Source organism: Eptatretus burgeri, chromosome 5 (assembly GCF_056783735.1).
Source record: "Eptatretus burgeri isolate ZD-2024b chromosome 5, Ebu_testis_v1, whole genome shotgun sequence".
In the NCBI taxonomy this organism is placed as follows: domain Eukaryota; kingdom Metazoa; phylum Chordata; class Myxini; order Myxiniformes; family Myxinidae; genus Eptatretus; species Eptatretus burgeri.
Window position 1 is genome coordinate 43,249,730 of NC_140965.1, and position 6,000 is coordinate 43,255,729.

At 39.8% G+C, this 6,000-nt stretch overlaps 1 pseudogene across 1 annotated transcript in view; it reads left to right on the top strand.

The window, feature by feature from the left end:
- Positions 1–6,000, top strand: part of LOC147026329 (uncharacterized) — a 50,989-nt pseudogene that overhangs the window by 44,861 nt on the left and 128 nt on the right. The window contains exon 6 of the transcript XR_015058287.1: positions 5–6,000. This exon is cut by the window's right edge and continues 128 nt beyond it. The product of XR_015058287.1 is annotated as an uncharacterized LOC147026329 (transcript). The remainder of the gene's footprint in view (positions 1–4) is intronic.

The window sequence follows — 6,000 nt, forward strand, 5'->3', positions numbered from 1 at the left end:
TCAGAGCATGTCAACCTTAAAGCTTCACAACCCATGAAGGACAACAAAAACACACATCTGGATTAAGAAGGTTCTTCACAAGTTTTGTAAAAAAAGAAAAAAAAACTGAAGTATAAAGGGCTGAGCTTTTCATTGAGACATTATATTACCAAGGGTTATCATCCATTTTGATCTTCTCTGAAACGGACAATGGACCGCGTGTTGTGTGTTATGGTGTGGAACGTTGTGAATTAGTGTTTTTGAAAGATGACAAAATTCAAACAATGAGTGCCAGTATCCAGCATTCTATTGTGCCATCTGATAATTATGAATGTAATTTACTTTTGTGCAGGCTTGATTTATGTGGTAATTTAATACTATCTTTCTGCAGGACTTATTTTGGACAATAAGGTTTCATGTTGAAGATAAATACCATTCCACACTGTCTATTACCAACCAGTTTCATGATACTTGAATAATTTTAGGATTGATGCTGGTTTCTTACCTTTGGCACTATCTGCTAATTGCATGCATCAAAAATTTGGAGTACAACTCTCATTTACTATGGTTCTTACTGTTGCATTTTTTCCTGAATGCTATTATTCTGGTCTCCCATTTTTATTTGATCCTAGCTTTGTCTTCCCCACCCCAATCTCTGTCCCTTATGTAGAAAATTAAATGTCGAGCCCCTTTTACATAGCTCCTCAATTTCACAAAATGAATGTTAATTATTATTTGATTTGAAGTAACTTACAGAGACAGAGCTCACAAATCCAGGCCATTAACAGAATTTTTTTTGAACATTCATATATCTATGAATGAGTCGAAGAATCGGCTTTCTAAATGATTATTCAAAATGGGGTTCAACTCACCCTTTTGACTACACTACTCATTTGATAGATCTTATATATTGTCTACAACTTAGGCATTTGGTTCAACTTTTGATTTTGCCATTGAAGTCAAACAAATCTGACCATATTTTGTATATTCTTGTTGATCAGTCTCTAAGATTTTAAATTTCACATGTTCAATGACAAATATACGTTTATTACAAGGATATTTTTTTAACCAGGTAATGAATTAACAGAAAGGAGAAATTTGAAAATCATCCTGGAATATTATGCATGTGTGCTGCATAAAACAGCCATTTTCCTGAGAATTATTTGCTGACCCACTTGATTCGAACTTTTAAAACTACCCTGAATGCAAATCTAAAGGAGCTCAAAAGGTTGCAGTCATGATAATGATCTCATGAAATGCTATGATTGTGCTTCTGCAGCTCTGTTGGCGTAATAGTAGTCGTAGTACAAGTGCAAACAGTTTACAGGATTTCAACAAGAATGAGCACACAGTGGTTACAACATGCAACAAAATATACATTGCATAGAGAAAGTCTACACCCCCTTTAAAATGCTCACCTTTTGTTGCCTTGTACCCTGGAATTAAATTGCATTAATTCAGACTTTTTCCACCTTTATTTACACATTGTAACCCACAGCTTCCAAGTGAAAAACAAATTCCACAAATTTCAGAAAATTAGCTAAAAATACAAAACGAGAATATCTTGGTTGGATAAGTGTCCACCCCTCAGAGTTAATACTTGGTGGAAGCACATTTGACAGGAATTACAGCTATGACTCTGTTGGGATAGGTCTCTACCAATTTTGCACACCTTGATTGGATAATATTTGCTCATTCTTCCACACAAAACTGTTCAAGCTCAGTCAAGTTGTGTGGGGAGTGTTGATGGACAGCAATTTTCAAGTCATGCCACAGATTGTCGATTGGATTTAGGTCGGGGCTCTGACTCGGTCACTCAAGGACATTTATCTTTTTGTTCCTTGGCCACTCCAGTGTAACGTTGCCTGTGTGCTTTGGGTCATTCTCTTGCTAAAAGATGAACTTCCATCCCAATTTCAGCATTCTTGCAGAGGGCAGCAGGTTTTCCTCTCGGATTTTTCTGTATTCTGCTCCATCCATTTTCCCTTCTATCCTGACAAGTGCCCCAGTCCCTGCTGATGAGAAACATCCCCATAGCATGATGCTGTCACCTCGATGCTTCACATTAGGGATGGTATTCTTTGGGTGATGTGCTGTGTTGTGTTTGTGCCAAACGTAACGTTTTGCATTTCAGTCAAAAAGTTCCATTTTGGTTTCATCAGACACACAAAAATTTTCACCACATGGCTTCAGAATCTCCAGAGTGGTTTTTGTGCATCCCTAAAACAGGACTCAAAGTGGGCTTTTTTGAGTAATAGCTTCCTTCTTGCCACCTGAGCGAACAGGCCAGACTTGGGGAGTGCTTTGGATATTGTTGTCACCTGCACACAGTGGCCAGTCTTTGCCGTAAAGACCTGGAGCTCCTGTAAAGTCACCATTGGTCTCTTAGTGGCCTCTCTGATCAGTCTCCTTACTTGGTCATCCAGTTGGGAGGGATGGCCTGATCTAGACAGGGTCTTGGTGGTACCATACGCCTTCCACTTCTTAATGATCATCTTGACTGTGATCCAAGCGATATTCAAGGCCTTTGAAGTATTTTATATCCATCCCCTGATCTGTGCCTTTCCACAACTTTATCCCGGAGCTCTTTTGAAAGCTCCTTGGTGTTATTCATTAGTCTTGAACACATTTTAAATATGTCAATCGTCTTCCTTCCTTCCTTTTCCACTGCCCATGACTCGCATCCATCGGTGACAACTGGAAATACCAGAGCACCAGTCTCATCTTTTTTTTGCCCCATCTTTGTCTTTCCAGATCCATGTCAATCCTGACATTGATGTTTTCCCCAATGCTAACTGTTTATTAATTTGTCCTTCACATTGTCCACTCACTTCAATCTTCGATCCGTCTTAACTTCAGTTTTAAGGCCCGGTCACACCTTGACGTTTTAGCCAGCGATGGCAACGTATTAAAATGTATGTAAAACGCTGGCTTACGTTGAACTTTTGATGTTTTTTTTAAAGATTCGGACGTATTCATAGCGACTTGGTCTTATGTATAACGCATTGGTAACGGACACAGAACGTTTCGTTGTGTTATAGATAACTTATACCAACGAATGCTGAACTTGTTGTCGGCCTACACAACCGATGCCCAACGATAGTCTAACTTAGGCATAGCGCGTTGCACGCATCGCCGACGATGTCGTGACGTAGCCTATTAAAAGGCTGACGCACAACGATTCGAATCATAACTGCCGTAGAAATGGAAGTGACAACATCGCGGTCACACCTTGGCGATCTTGCCAGCGTATGCCGACCTAAGAAAAATGTGTCTAAAACGTTGGGGCACGTCAAATACGGTATGAGTAAGTTTGGTATACGTGAGTACAACGCTAAAGTACGCTATCATATGTCGTAGTAAGTAGAGTACGTCAAGAAATTTTAAACATGTTCAAAATTTTACGACGTACTCGGCGTATGACACACGTTCCGCATGCGATGGGGATAAGTTTTACACACGATATGTGGACGCTTACACACGTCCACAAAGGCTACTTATAAGCGACTCATAAGTCGAAACACGTGGCGGTAATGTCTTTTTTACACGAAACTTATTTCTAACTTATGTTTGACGTGCTTTGAACCAATTCTTTACGTAGTCCCAACACACATCGACGTATGTAGACGTATTCCAATGACGTCTTCCGGTCGACAAAAAAAAATTTTTTTACGTGTTTCTAGCTTACAACTGCCATATAAAGACGTGTTCCCAGCGGTTTTGGGAATTGGTATATAAAAATGCTGCTCATAAAAGGGGAACCCAACAGTGTTTTCGAGTCCTTTTTAAGTCGATGTCCATGACAGCAGTAACAGTATCAGTATCAGTATCAGTATCAGTATTAGTATTAGTATTAGTAGTAGTTTGTTCATGTTGGCAGTAGTAGGTGAGTGTGAGGGGGAGGGTGTGGGTTATGATGGATCGTCCTTGCGTTTAACGATTTAACGATTTAAATGATAAACTCAACGATTTAAATGGCTGCATCTCCACTATTGAAAGTAGACCCTTGCGCTCAACAATTGGATTTTTTTTACACTCAACGACTTTTAAACGGTACCACTCAGCTATTTTCATTGTTTACAATGAAAGATTTAAATTGCTGTCACTCGCCTTTGTTTTTTGACGCTGAGGTTTTGAAATTTGAAGCGTTTCTTCTGAACGTGTTAAAACGCTCAAACTCGACTATTTTAAATAGACGCTGCCGATGGACAATTGGAATCATAGCCAAGCTAGACATCGAAGTGTGAACATCCTCGTCATGCCGAAGAAAAGTTTAAAGAATGCTGCAAATAAGTGTCCTGGCCGTGGCCGTGGACGCTGACGCAAGGACGATCCATTATACCGACGTCTTTCAGCCTATGAGAAACTTAAAAGTAACGTCTGTCGACGTGTGGCAACGATCGCGTAACGTGCCAACAACACGTTAATCATAGGTTAGAAATAAGTTTCGGGTACGCTAAACATTACCTCGGCGTGTCTCAACTTATGATTAACTTACAAGTAGCATGTGTTGACGTCTGTCAACGATCGCAGACCGTGCATACAACTTGTGGCCAGCGTAGCGGAATGTGTGAGTCATACGCCAGCATATGTCGTGAAATTTCAAGCATGAAAAAATTTGAGGACAACCAAAAAGTACAACGTTTAAAGCCAGCGTGCAACGACGTATGGCAGTGTTTTTCAGCGTGCTCTCAATGTTATCAAAACTTACCCATAACGTATTCAACGTGTGCCAGCGTTTTAGAAAAAAAATTCAAAAATCGGCATACGTTGGCTAAAACGTCAAGGTGTGACCGGGCTTTAAGATCCGTGCTATATCTAGTTTTTAGCACTGTAGTTCAATGGTGAAGAATCACTTTAAAAAATTTCAGAGCTGAATCTTCACCAAAATCGAAACAATTCTTCCTTGTCATACACCCAACCTGTCCACTAAGTTTCCTCAGAATCCATCCATAACCTTTTGAGATATTGTGCTATATATTTCCTATTTGGCCTGATCTCTCAATGGTAAAGAATAAGAATCACTTAAGAAATTCTGGCATGCGGATCCAGATTCGGATCTTCACCAAAATTATGCATTGCTTTCCTTGGCTGGTCACCTCCATACACGCACACGTACACACACACACACACACACACACACACACACACACACACACACACACACACACACACACACACACACTAATCAGAACAATTGCTTGAAAACAGTGGCCAAAAATCTTGTTGCAGACAGACAGACAGACAGATGAACACGACAGACCAAGATACTTGGCGAAATGTGTGTGTGTGTGTGTGTGTGTGTGTGTGTGTGTGTGTGTGTGTGTGTGTGTGTGTGTGTGTGTGTGTGTGTGTGTGTGTGTGTGTGTGTGTGTGTGTGTGTGTGTTTACATCTGACAAGGAGATCATTGGAGGAATCAACAGAGCAGTGTTGATCAAGGTTTGCCCACCGCCATAGGAAGCATGGACAAGCTGACGTTTTGGGTGTTAATCCTTTGTCAGAGCAAAAGAGCTTCGCCCCTCTGAATGTTTCTTTCGATCCCACCAAGCATTTAAACATCTTTACATTTGTGAATGTGACCGAATTTGTCACGTGTGTGACAAAACAAGAAGAATCATAGGTTGGCATGCTTTTCAAATGAGAAGCTTTTAAATTTCCCTTACCTCTGTAGAAGCTGAATTTTCTTTCCTTGTGTGGATAAATAATGATCAGTGTGCAGAACGATACTGAATGAGGATTCACTCGACAATTTTTATCACATTGAATACCTGGGTTGTCATTTGAAGGTTGTTTGATCTTAACAGTGATTTACAAACCCAGATCAGGCAATATCTTGTGAGATGTAAAATGATGTGTGTATTTCTTTGGGATTGAATAACATTGGCTTATAATAATCATGTACACTTTTACTTTGTTTTTCAAAAATTGCACGCGAGAAAGTTTTGCCATAATGCTGAGAGCAATGAAGTGAATAAGTATTTTTTTTATTAAAAAAAAAAATGCCTTATTCGCCACGATTC